The 13,956-nt window shown below is 60.7% G+C and overlaps 1 non-coding gene across 1 annotated transcript; it reads right to left on the reverse strand.

Moving 5' to 3' along the window:
- Nucleotides 1-5,166: 5,166 nt before the first annotated feature.
- On the reverse strand, nt 5,167-5,320 carry LOC136702849 (5.8S ribosomal RNA). Its single transcript, XR_010803956.1, has one exon. It is a non-coding gene; the product is annotated as a 5.8S ribosomal RNA (ribosomal RNA).
- Nucleotides 5,321-13,956: the final 8,636 nt, after the last annotated feature.

The raw sequence follows: 13,956 nt of genomic DNA on the forward strand, positions 1-13,956 counted from the left end.
CAGAGCCCCGGGGACCCAGAGACCCAGAGCCCCAGAGCCCCAGAGGCCCAGAGGCCCAGAGGCCCAGAGACCCAGAGGCCCAGAGTCCCAGAGACCCAGAGCCCCAGAGCCCCGGGGACCCAGAGCCCCAGAGCCCCGGGGACCCAGAGACCCAGAGCCCCAGAGTCCCAGGGACCCAGAGCCCCAGAGCCCCAGAGACCCAGAGACCCAGAGCCCCAGAGTCCCAGGGACCCAGAGCCCCAGAGCCCCAGAGCCCCGGGGACCCAGAGCCCCAGAGCCCCGGGGACCCAGAGACCCAGAGCCCCGGGGACCCAGAGACCCAGAGCCCCAGAGCCCCAGAGACCCAGAGACCCAGAGACCCAGAGCCCCAGAGCCCCAGAGACCCAGAGCCCCAGAGACCCAGAGACCCAGAGCCCCAGAGCCCCGGGGACCCAGAGCCCCAGAGCCCGGGGACCCAGAGACCCAGAGCCCCAGAGTCCCAGGGACCCAGAGCCCCAGAGCCCCAGAGCCCCAGGGACCCAGAGCCCCAGAGCCCCAGAGCCCCAGAGCCCCAGAGCCCCAGAGCCCCGGGGACCCAGAGCCCCAGAGCCCCAGAGCCCCGGGGACCCAGAGCCCCAGAGCCCCAGAGCCCCGGGGACCCAAAGCCCCAGAGCCCCGGGGACCCAGAGACCCAGAGCCCCGGGGACCCAGAGACCCAGAGCCCCAGAGCCCCAGAGACCCAGAGACCCAGAGCCCCAGAGCCCCAGAGACCCAGAGCCCCAGAGACCCAGAGCCCCAGAGCCCCGGGGACCCAGAGCCCCAGAGCCCGGGGACCCAGAGACCCAGAGCCCCAGAGTCCCAGGGACCCAGAGCCCCAGAGCCCCAGAGCCCCAGGGACCCAGAGCCCCAGAGTCCCAGAGCCCCAGAGCCCCAGAGCCCCGGGGACCCAGAGCCCCAGAGCCCCGGGGACCCAGAGACCCAGAGCCCCAGAGTCCCAGGGACCCAGAGCCCCAGAGACCCAGAGCCCCAGGGACCCAGAGACCCAGAGCCCCAGAGTCCCAGAGACCCAGGCTCCCAGAGGCCCAGAGGCCCAGAGGCCCAGGCTACCAGAGGCCCAGAGGCCCAGGCTACCAGAGGCCCAGGCTCCCAGAGGCCCAGAGGCCCAGGCTACCAGAGGCCCAGAGGCCCAGAGCCCCAGAGCCCCAGAGACCCAGAGGCCCAGAGACCCAGAGTCCCAGAGACCCAGAGACCCAGGCTACCAGAGGCCCAGAGGCCCAGAGGCCCAGGCTACCAGAGGCCCAGGCTTCCAGAGGCCCAGAGAAATTTTATTTATATTTGATTTGGACATTTTACGCTCTTTCTGGACCCTTAGACCCTCCCCCAAGCTTTGGGCGGGACTTTAGAGAGGTCAAAGTTGAATGCATCCCATTTGCAATATATATGACACTGTTAAATATATTGGAAGTTGGATGGTGTAGGTTATTCCATTCAGAAAGCCAATCAGAGCCAATCAGAGCCAAGTGACACATACTAAAGGGATGGGCCCAACGTTCTGAACTCCTAGATGGAGCACCAGTGCCCCTAGTGCTGTCCAAATGGCGATTTTGCCGCGGGTATCAAACTGGAAAAAGTTATCACTCAGTGTCCAAATGGTCATGCTTTATACGGCATTATGGATCCATAACCGGCATACAATCCCACTGTGGTCATAAGTGTCCAATGGCAATATATTTGAATGGGCCTTTGTCCAGAAAGTGTATAGTGGGGCTAACTTAAGAGGGTCATAGTTACCCCCGCCGTTTACCCGTGCTTGGGTGAATTTCTTCACTTTGACATTCAGAGCACTGGGCAGGAATCACATTGTGTCAAAACCGTCCGAGAGCCTTCACAATGCTGTGTTTTTATTAAACAGTCGGATTCCCCTGGTCCGCAGCAGTTCTAATTCGGCTGTTGGGTGCCGGTCGAGAGAACCACCTCGGAGCTGCCACCCCTCCGAGGCGAGACTCACACCCGATAGATCCACGAGGCCTCGGCTCGTCACGCCCGTCTCCAGTCACACTGCTCCGGTCCGGTCCTCCCAAGCCCCTACGGCCGGCGACGCATCCGCACACAACTCCAGAGTCTTCCCCCCCCCACGTCCGAACGGGAGTACGGAAGGCCGCGCTCGCGAGCGTGGCCGGGACCCGCCGATGGGCCTCGGAGCCCGGCCGACTTCGGGAAGGAAGGGCCGAAGGACGAGACGCACCGGAGGTTCGTCCCCTAAGGACGCACCCCCGCCGGAGTCCCATCCACGACCGCCTCCCCCCGGCACCGACCGAGTCCCCTAAGCACCACCGGGAGGGAACACCGGCTGCCTCGCGCGGCTGCGACCCACGCACTTTAACCGACAGACGCAGGAGTCAACCCGGGCGCCGTGCGCTTTTGCCCCGCATGACCCTCAGGGCAAGGGCGAACCAGAACCAGAACAGCCCTCGGCCTACGCTTCAGCTAAAGGGCCCGACCGAGCCCAGCCATTAGAGCCAATCCTTATCCCGAAGTTACGGATCTATTTTGCCGACTTCCCTTACCTACATTGTTCCAACACGCCAGAGGCTGTTCACCTTGGAGACCTGATGCGGATATGGGTACGGCCTGGGGGGAAATTCACTATACCTCCCCCGGATTTTCAAGGGCCGATGGGGAACGTCCCGGCTGCCTCACGGATGCATGCGGCGCCTTTCAGAGCGTTGAGCCCCTTTCTCGGGACAATCCCATTCCAGGGCGCTCCAGCTCTTTAGCAAGGAGAGTGAATCCTCCCCGGGGTTCCCACCGACGTCTCCGGGTTCGTTTGCGTTACCGCTATGAGAGCGCCTTCTCGGCACTCAATCTCCCCAATCCCAGGTTCGGGGATATTGGCCCGATCCCCTTTCGGTCAGCGGGGGGCAGACGAGACCATCGCCCCAGCGTTTCCGAACGGCGTTCGCCTATCCCTTAGGACCGACTAACCCACGGCCAAGCGCTGTCGGCGTGGAACCCTTCTCCACTTCGGCCTTCAAAGATCCCATCTGAATATTTGCTACTACCACCAAGATCTGCACCCGCGGCGGCTCGACCCAGGCTCACGCCAGAGGCTTCAGCGCCACCGCGGCGGCCCTCCTACTCGTCGCGGCATACGGTCCGTGTTTCAAATCAGGGATTGTGACACCTGCGACGGCCGGGTATGGGCCCGACGCTCCAGCGCCATCCATTTTCAGGGCCAGTTGATTCGGCAGGTGAGTTGTTACACACTCCTTAGCGGATTCCGACTTTCATGGCCACCGCCCCGCTGTCTATATCAACCGACACCTTTCCTGGGGTCTGATGAGCGTCGCGTCGGGCGCCTTAACCCGCGCGTTCGGTTCATCCCGCAGCACCAGTTCTGCTTACCAAAAGTGGCCCACTTGGCACCATCATTCGATGCCCGGCTCCAAGCCTGCGAGCCGGGCCTCTTACCCATTTAAAGTTTGAGGGTAGGACGAGGCCATTTCGGCCCCGCAGCCTATGATCATTGCTTTACCGGATAAAACTGAGTCTGGTGCCAGCTATCCTGAGGGAAACTTCGGAGGGAACCAGCTACTAGATGGTTCGTTAAGTCTTTCGCCCCTATACCCAGGTCGGACGACCGAATTGAACGTCAGGACCGCTACGGGCCTCCACGCAGGGTTTCCCCTGGCTTCGCCCTGCCCAGGCATAGATCACCATCTTTCGGGTACCACCGCGTATGCTCTTGCTCCACTCTCCACTCGGTGGAGAGCAGGCCGGTGGTGCGCTGTCAACCCAAACATTGACGGGGTGCATCAGATCCCACCTCAGCCGACGCGCGCCGGCCTTCACCTTCGTTGCGCCTCCGGGGTTCAAGCCCCTTTGACTCGCATACGCGTTAGACTCCTTGGTCCGTGTTTCAAGACGGGTCGGTCGGGGTCCGAACTTAGCCGCTGACCTTAGGCGTTTTGGCTGTGGGCCTGGATCACCCCCCGTATTGCCGTAGCGGGCCTAGCCCGGGGCTGAGGACAGCCCAACCGGCCCGCTTTCGTCCGAACGATCAGGGGGGGGCCCCATCCCCATCCCGAAGGAGGGGAAAACGCGGAAAGGACATTACTCCGCGGCCCCGGCGTTATCGGCGAAGTCGGAGCGAGGGGCTGTAGCGGAACGCCCGTGTCCGGGGGCCACGTGGGGCTCCCTTCTCCGGACGGACCTACCTTCACCCTCGGGCCCTTCCAAGCCTAACCGGAGCCGGTCGCGACTCACCCACCACGCGGGGGGAAGTACACCTGACGGGCCGAGCCTTCGTACGCCCGAGAGGCCCGAAGTCGAGAGGCGAAGCTCAGGGCCGAGCAGGGAGTGGGGTCGCCCCCACTCTCGCCCGGATGAACTCGCCTCCGAGCCACGGAACCACACGAGCGCGGGCCGTCCGCCCGGCTGAATCCCCCGGGGGGGTCTTCTCGGTCCCCCGACCGTTTACCTCTCAACGGTTTCACGCTCTCTTGAACTCTCTCTTCAAAGTACTGCTTTCAACTTTCCCTCACGGTACTTTGTTCGCTATCGGTCTCGTGCCGGTATTTAGCCTTAGATGGAGTTTACCACCCACTTTGAGCTGCATTCACAAGCAACTCGACTCCGGGAAGCCCGATCTACCCGGCGGGATGCGGGACAATACCGGGCCTTCACCATCTGCGGAAGACACTTCCTTGCAAAACTTGGTCCCGCGTCCGCACCGAGACCAAACGGACTTCCGTACGCTACATTTCCCGGCCCACCCCGGTCAGGGGAAAGTGGGATTCAGCGCTGGGCTCTTCCCTCTTCGCTCGCCGCTACTAGGGGAATCCTTGTTAGTTTCTTTTCCTCCGCTTACTGATATGCTTAAGTTCAGCGGGTTGTCTCGTCTGATCTGAGGTCGCACTACGAGACTGTTTTGCGGGGCGCGGGGGGCGCGAACCCCCCGGCCGCTCGCCGTGTTACGGTACCCACTCTCCGACGGCGGCGGAGAGCCCAGCGGGGAGAGACTATGACGGATTGGACCCGGACCTAATGGCTCTCCCTACGTCCGGAGCTCTCGCCACACGTCGGGTTTAAGGCCCGAGTCTGGGTTTAGGGAGACGAAGGGCCGTCCGAGGTGGAGGCCCTGCGAACTCCCAGCCGCGGTCTAGGAAGACCGATCGATGGGTAAACCGACCCTCAGACAGGCGTGGCCGCGGGATGGACCCCCGCGGCCGCCATGTGCGTTCGAAATATCGATGATCTGTGTTCTGCAATTCACATTATTTAACGCAGGTTACCGCGTTCTTCATCGATGCACGAGCCAAGTGATCCACCGCTAAGAGTTGTATGAGGTTTGTGCCCGGCCCGTTACAGGCCGGGCGAAGGAAGCCATTCGAACACGAGACAACGTTTGACAATATTTCAAGCCGGGTGCCTTCCCCCCCGTGGAGGGGGGAAGGTCATTGAACCTGGGCGTCACCACCGGACCGAGGAGTTACGGCCCGGGGGACGATCGCCCGAGTAGGTGCCCGAGACTTACGTGGTTTAGGAGACCGGGTCTAGGCCCCACCGTTCCCGGCGAGGCCCAGGGTTTGGTTCGCTGCGTTACGGGTCCCGGTCTAAGGCATTCAGGCGTGCGCTCAAAGCCAAGCTCTCCACCCCGGAGGGTATGAGCGAGGCCCGGTGGTACGCTCCCAAGTCCCCCGCTTAGGGGAAGGCGCTGGGTAGATCCCACCTAGTCAGGACCGGCGGGCACCGGCCGTCTCCTTCGGGTGTTTAAACGCATCCGGGGTTCGTGAGGCCCCTTCAACTCGCGCACCGGCCTTAGACTATTATACGGTCCGTCTCTGCGAAGCCAACATCGGGGTATTTGCATGCGCTCTTAAGCTCCGCTCCAACCCCGTGAGGGGAAAGAGTTTCGCCCGGCGGTACGCTCCCGTCCACCACCACCCCCTGTGCCGGGGGGATGGGTTCAGGGAGATCCCACCGAGGCCGGCGAGCACCGGCCAACGCCCTGGGGGTGAGTAAGCCCCTTTGACTCGCGCACGCACAATCAAGCCTTCAACGATCAATGGTTGGTTTAACGACCCGGCGGGCGGCTCCGGCGCCACTCTCCCCCCCGCGAACGAGGGGGGCGGACCGGGGTACCTATGCACCTAAGGCGGTCCTCGCATAACCCCGAGTTCCGAAGCCGGCTCGCTACGTCCACCCACCCGGAGGGGGAGAGACTCACGTCGGCCGACGACGAAAGGTACGAGGCTTCTGCGGTCCATACCTTGAAGGTACCCGCCGGGGGAGGTTTGGCCTCTCGAGTCCGACTCGACAACCGGCCGTGGCCAGGTCACCGTTAATGATCCTTCCGCAGGTTCCCCTACGGAAACCTTGTTACGACTTTTACTCCCTCTAGATGCCCAGGTTCGATCGACTTCCCACCTCAACGAGGCAACCCCCCGGTAAAGGGGCACCTCGGAGATGGTCCGAGGACCTCACCAGGCCATCCAATCGGTAGTAGCGACGGGCGGTGTGTACAAAGGGCAGGGACTTAATCGACGCGGGCTGGTGACCCGCGACTACTTGGAATTCCTCGTTCAAGGGGAAAAGTTACAATCCCCTATCCCCAGCGGGGAAGGCGTTCATAGGATTGCCCAGGCCTTTCGGCATAGGATGGATGCACATGCTGAACCAGCCAGTGTAACTCACGTGCGGCCCCGGGCGTCTAAGGGCATCACAGACCTGTTATGGCCCCGAATCTCATACGGCTTTGCCTTGCCCCGGATCGCTCTAAGAAGTTCGGCCACCGACCGACGAACCCCTCGGGCCGCAAGCCCCCACAGGGACCCAAGGGAGGGCCGTGTAACTTTTTAAGGCACAGGGTCTCGTCCGTTATCGGAGTTAACCAGACGAATCGCTCCACGAACTCCCAACGGCCATGCACCACCACCCACAGAATCAAGAAAGAGCCATCAATCTGTCAATCCTTACCGTGTCCGGGCCGGGTGAGATTCCCCGTGTTGAGTCAAATTAAGCCGCAAGCTCCACTCCTGGTGGTGCCCTTCCGTCAATTCCTTTAAGTTTCAGCTTTGCAACCGTACTCCCCCCAGAGCCCAAAGACTCGTGGTTTCCCTCACGCTGCCCGGCGGGTCATGGTCGCTAGCCTCACGCCGCCGGATCGCGGGTCGGCATAGTTTACGGTCGGAACTACGACGGTATCTGATCGTCTTCGCTCCCCCGACTTTCGTTCTTGATTAATGAAAACATTCTTGGCAAATGCTTTCGCTTTCGTTCGTCCCACACCGGTCAACGAATTTCACCTCTATCGGTGTGGTACGGATGCCCCCGGCCGTCCCTCTTAATCATTGCCCTCGGTCCTTAAAACCCACGAAATAGGACCGTGGAAGCCCCGGAGCCCCACTCCGGAACGACCAGCCGTCCCGAAGGAGAGACCCCGAAGCCCCGCGGAAGGGCCCTATTCCATTATTCCTAGCTCAGTCAGACATGGCACGTGTCGGCCTGCTTTGAGCACTCTGCTTTATTCAAAGTAAACGCTCCGGACCCTCCAACCCACCGTGCACCGCAGTGAAGTACCCAGCTAAGGGCTTCTCCGCGGCCGGCGAGCAGAGGACACCGGCGGGTAGGGACCAGGTCCCAACATCCACCCAGAGACAGGGGGTCACCCCCGAAGGAGCTCCCCACGCCATCCCGGACAGTACAGGGGATCCGAGACCTGTCCCCACATCCAACTACGAGCTTTTTAACTGCAGCAACTTTAGCATACGCTATTGGAGCTGGAATTACCGCGGCTGCTGGCACCAGACTTGCCCTCCAATGGGTCATCACTCACGGACATAGATTGAGTTCATTTCGATTACGCTCCACAGGATCATAGGACCCGCATCGATATTTTTCGTCACTACCTCCCCGTGTCGGGAATGGGTAATTTGCGCGCCTGCTGCCTTCCTTGGAAGTGGTAGCCGTTTCTCAGGCTCCCTCTCCGGAATCGAACCCAGATTCCCCGTTACCCGTGGTCACCACGGTAGGCACGTAGCCTACCGTCGAAAGTTGATAGGGCAGACACTCGAATGATACGTCGCCGCCCCGGAGGGCTTAACGATCGGCCAGAGGTTATCTAGAGTCACCAAAGCGACCCGACCGGAGCCGGGAGGGTTTTTCGGTTCTGATAAATGCACGTATCCGGGGGACAGGGGCCGGGAGAGCATTTCACGCCGACCCCCAGAACCCTTCCAACGCTTCGTTTGCATGTATTAGCTCTGGAATTACCACAGTTATACCAAGTAACGTGTGGAGCGATCAAAGGAACCATAACTGATTTAATGAGCCATTCGCAGTTTCACTGTACCAAAACCCGTGTGTACTTAGACTTGCATGGCTTAATCTTTGAGACAAGCATATAATACTGGCAGGATCAACCAGACCGACCCCCCTTGGATCTCAAACCCCGGACGGGGAAAGAGAGGGGGCGCATGGAGCCCGTGAGAGTGATCTCAGGGGACACCAGCGAAGAGGATCGAACGCGACCCCGCTGTGGGGGTCTGCAATCGACTTGGCAACTTGGAAAACGTATGATTCTCGCCCGGACGGTGCAGGCTAGGGGCCGGGTCCTTCCCTCAAACGGATCCCGACCCTAAGGCACCACCGACGCGGACGTTGAACGGACCTACTGTTGGATCGACCGGCCGACTAAGTCCCCCTCGGAACCGTTCTGGACAAGCGGACATGCCTCTTACGGGCATCCACGAGCCATGGAGGCTGGGAGCACAAGGTGGGGAGGATCGCTCTAAGCACTGTATTTAGGCTTAGAAGCCTGCCCCTGGTGCTCCGCGTATACCGAGCTCGAACGGCCGTGAAGGACAGCCGTTAAGGGAAGAGAATGGAAGAGAATCCTGGCCCCCTCAAAGCGCGAGGAAGTCGGCATAGGTTTTTACGGTACGCCACCACCGGAGCCGTCTGATGTTCAGAAGACGAAGGGTTTTGCCCTCAATCTCGTAAGGTCGAGGGCTCACCACCGAACTTCCAGCCGCGGTCCTTGGTAGGACCGATACGCGGACAAGCCGCAAATCCTGGCCCCCTCGCAGTGCGAGGAGGTCGGCAAAGGTTTACGGTTTCGCCCCCCGGAGCCTACGGAAGTCTGCGTTTAAGAAGACGAAGGGTCGGATCCCGTAGGCCGACCCTGCGAACTTCCAGCCGCGGTCTGTGGAAGACCGATCCGTGTCACCTCTAATGCGCTCTTTGCCTCCGGCCGTTTCCAGCCGGGGGCCCGGTGGTGCGCTCCCACGTCCCGCTCAAAGGAGGGGAAAGGTCGGGAGATCCCACGGACCGGCGGATGACCGCCGGCCAACGCCTCGGGGGGTTACGCGGCCCCGTCGACTCGCGCACGGGCAAATTTATGGGTTTAAAAAGGGGGACAATCCTCATACGTTCGACCCCCCGGTGCCCAGGGAAGTTGACCCTCCCCGGGCAGGCATATCGAACGAATCATCGGTCGGAAAACTCTCTCTTTCGGGACGGGGGAAACCCCTCATACGCTCGACCCCCCATGCCCAGGAATGTTTTACCTTCCCAGGCATACATCGAACGAATCATCGGGGTGGACACAACGGGCTTATAACAATCGACGGGGCGGCCCGTTCCACCCGCCCCACAAGTGGGCAGATGGTCGGTGGCCTATAGACCCACAGGCAGTCCCAATACCACCGTGATACGAGATCCGGGGTTGGGACTTGACCTTAAAGGTACCCGGTCGAGGCGGACCGAGTGGAAGCCACTCGGATTTATGACAGTGGTAGGCCCCACGGACCTTGGGGACCACTCCCCATCGCTCTGCCCGGCACCTGGCTCGGAAACCGGGACTAATTTTGGCAGTAATACGCTATCGGTCTTGGTTCTCATTGGTTCATACACCCAAGATGGGCGAACGTCGAACGCGAACGGGAGCGATCAACGCCCATAACCCCTAATTATGCACGAACCGGGGGCTATATAAGGGGTCGCCTTCACTCGGAGCCGTCAGTCTCTCACCATGGATAGCTGCCCGCTTTGCGAACAAGCCATTGCTACGGATCTGACTTTCCACTTTACCATCTTCCACAGACTCGGACCGGACGACGCAGCCTTCCTCCGAGAACTGGACCGAAGCGGGGAGAATTCATCACAGCTCGACTGCCCTCTCTGCGGCCTGCCGTCTCTCTCTTCGCCGGCAGATCACCTGGGCTCGGCGCATTCCCTCAAAGGCCTCGCCCTTCGGATCGCTCTCTCTGCCGCTCGACGCCTTCGCACCCTCCACCTTCTGCGTCGCTATCAACAGTCTAAGCCGCGGAACCCTCCACCGCCCTCGGGATCCCGTTCCCCGAATCCAGCCTCGCCGCCGGAACCAAGCACGCCGGGACCGAGCGCGCCGGGACCGAACACGCCGGGACCGAGCACGCCGGGACCGAGCACGCCGGGACCGAGCACGCCGGGACCGAACACGCCGGACCCGAACACGCCGGACCCGAACACGCCGGACCCAAGCACGCCGGACCCAAGCACGCCGGACCCAACCATGCTGTACCCAAGCTCACCGGACCCAAGCACGCCGGAGCCAACCACGCCTGATGCTTGCCCGCTCTGCGAGCAAGCCATTACGGATCTGACTTCCCATTATACCACCTTCCACCGCCTTGGATCTGCCGACATTGACTTTCTCCGGGGACTGGACCAAAGTGGGGAGAATTCGTCCCAGCTCGACTGCCCTCTCTGCGGCCTGCCGTCTCTCTCTTCGCCGGCGGATCACCTGGGCTCGGCGCATTCCCTCAAAGGCCTCGCCCTTCGGATCGCTCTCTCTGCCGCTCGACGCCTTCGCACCATCCACCTTCTGCGTCGCTATCAACAGTCTAAGCCGCGGAACCCTCCACCGCCCTCGGTATCCTGTTCCCCGAATCCAGCCTCGCCGGGCCCCAGCACGCCGGGCCCCAGCATGCCGGACCCAGCCATGCCGGGCCCAAGCACGCCGGGCCCAAGCACGCCGGGACCCAACACGCCGGACCCAGCTTCGCCGGACCCAGCCTCGCCGGACCAAGCCTCCCCGGGCCAAGCCACTACGGGCCAAGCCACGCCGGAGCCGGTCGACAGCGACTACCAACCGAGCGAGTCTTCCCCTGCCGAATCCACCTCGGACACGGATTCAGAGACCGAGCGGGCACGGCGAACCTCCCGGGGGAGGCAGCTCGTGATCCCGCATCGGTTTCGGGACACCTACGTCAGCCGTTCGGTAGACGACTTTCAGAAGTTCTACCTGCGGGTCGACGCGTCACCGAAGGACATCGAGAACTCTCGCCAGCGACGGGGCCACGTTATTCGGTTCCTGCTTCACTGCGCCCCGCCCGGCTGCCAATTCACAGACCTGTCTTTCGTCCATCACACGAACGTTCCCACTTGGGTACAGAGCCTTCAGAAACTGGGTTACGCTTCGACAACCGTTAAGTGTTACCTGCACAGCGCCAAGGCGTTCGTCTCCCACGTCGCTGCCTTCGACCCAGAGACCGCCGGGGTCAGCCCCGAAGAGCTCCAGAGGCTGAAGCTGACCTTCGCCAAGGCTCATCGGGACATCGCACGCACGATTCTGGGCCATCGCCAGCGCGTGAAGAGAGCGAAGCTGAGTCGCTTGCCGCAACCTTCGGATTTCAGGGTCTTCCTAAGCCACGCTAAGACCCGAATCCCAGAGCTCATAGACGCGGCCCGGACGGGGGACACCGCCCGCCGGTCGACGCTACGGATGCTCCAGGGGTACCTGCTCGGCCTTTTGTCTGTCTTAACCGGTCACCGGTCGGTTGTGTTTCTCAACCTGACGGTTGGAGAGTTGAGGCAAGCCAGCACCACGGATGGCACCGGCTTCGTGGTTTATGTTCGTGAACACAAGACCAACGCCTCGTTCGGGGACGCTCCGATCGGGTTGTCTGCCACAGAGCTGGCCTGGTTGACCGCACTCAGCGACTTACACGGGGCCCGGGACGGGTTCGTGTTCTTGGACAGGGGGAACCAGCTGCGCAAGCCAAACTCACTGCTTCGGATCGCGTGGACGGATGCGGGCCTCGGAGGCGCGGTGGCCTTCAACCTGATCCGCACGGCTGTTTCGAACCAAGTGAGTGTTGAACTTAATCCGACTTATGTGGGCTCTTAACCCCGGCCTTCCTACTTCTGACACCTCGCACCTCTGTTTCAGGTTTCGACTCTGCCGGCCGAAGATAGAGATCGAGTGACGACAAGCATGTGCCACTCCAACATCACTGCCCGGGCCTTCTACCGAGCCGGCCTCTCTGCGGCCGATGTGATGCGGGCTCGTGAGAACCGTCTTTCCGCCCTCGAAACGGCCTGAACCGGACCCTCTTCAAAGCGCAACCCAGCCGGGATTCACTCCGTGTTTCTGCACCCCCGTGGCTTTGATATGTTTTACTGCGAAATAAATACATTTATTTCTGAATCCCCAAACAGAGTGTTCCCGTGTGGTACTTGCTTCGGTTTGGAGATGGAGGGGGGGTGGAGATTGGGTGATCCTCCCAGAGGGAGACTTTTTACGAGGTCCGACCGGCCTTAAGACTTAAACGATCAGTGGTTATGGGTTAACTTAGTCGGCGGGCGGCCCGTTCCACCGCCCCGCTAAGGGAGCAGTGGTCGGAGGCCTATGGACCTTAGGCAGTTCACCGGGGTGGGTAAACTTACCTTTAGGCACCCGTCGCATGAATATAGGAGACCATTTGGCTTTTTTGGCCCCGGAAACCAGCCACTTCTCCGGGCATATATAGAACCAATCCCCCCCAGGGAGGGAGTTGGAACTAAAGGTCATTGAAATTAAATGGGTTTAACAGTTAACTTTGTCGGCGGGCGGCCCGTTCCACCGCCCCGCTAAGGGAGCAGTGGTCGGAGGCCTATGGACCTTAGGCAGTTCACCGGGGTGGGTAAACTTACCTTTAGGCACCCGTCGCATGAATATAGGAGACCATTTGGCTTTTTTGGCCCCGGAAACCAGCCACTTCTCCGGGCATATATAGAACCAATCCCCCCCAGGGAGGGAGTTGGAACTAAAGGTCATTGAAATTAAATGGGTTTAACAGTTAACTTTGTCGGCGGGCGGCCCGTTCCACCGCCCCGCTAAGGGAGCAGTGGTCGGAGGCCTATGGACCTTAGGCAGTTCACTGGGGGCGGTAAACTTACCTTTAGGCACCCGTCGCATGAATATAGGAGACCATTTGGCTTTTTTGGCCCCGGAAACCAGCCACTTCTCCGGGCATATATAGAATGAACCATCGGGGGCTAAGGGCAGATAGTCAAGTCAGTTATACCGATCGAACTCTCTTGAGTTTCGGCTTAAAGCTCTGGCATTTGCCGTTGGGACTTAGAGTTTTTTTTTAATAAAGAGGGGAGGCCGGGCTTACCTCCACCTTAAGCCCAGAGGGTGTCCCAGTCCTCGGGCTTGTGTATTCGCATCAACGGGGTCCATGGAAGTCATTTTAGACATCCAGAGGGGAGGCAACCCAAACCATCCCCTTAGCCCAGAGGTGTGCCACTCCTCGGGCTTGTGTATTCGCATCAACGGGGTCCATGGAAGTCATTTTTAGACCTCCAGAGGGGAGGCAACCCAAACCATCCCCTTAGCCCAGAGGTGTGCCAGTCCTCGGGCTTGTGTATTCGCATCAACGGGGTCCATGGAAGTCATTTTTAGACCTCCAGAGGGGAGGCAACCCAAACCATCCCCTTAGCCCAGAGGTGTGCCACTCCTCGGGCTTGAAACTTCGCATCACCGGGGTGTATGGAAGTCTTTGGTCCAGTTCTGCCAGTGCTCGTTGTCGAACTTAGAAATATTTCTAATTATTTTTAGACTTCCAGAGGGGAGGCCGAGCATACCAACCCCTTAGCCCAGAGGTGTGCCAGTCCTCGGGCTTCGGTATTCGCATCACCGGGGTCTACGGAGGTCTCAACTTAGGTTTT

The sequence above is a fragment of the Hoplias malabaricus genome, chromosome 7 (assembly GCF_029633855.1).
Source record: "Hoplias malabaricus isolate fHopMal1 chromosome 7, fHopMal1.hap1, whole genome shotgun sequence".
Classification (NCBI taxonomy): Eukaryota; Metazoa; Chordata; class Actinopteri; order Characiformes; family Erythrinidae; genus Hoplias; species Hoplias malabaricus.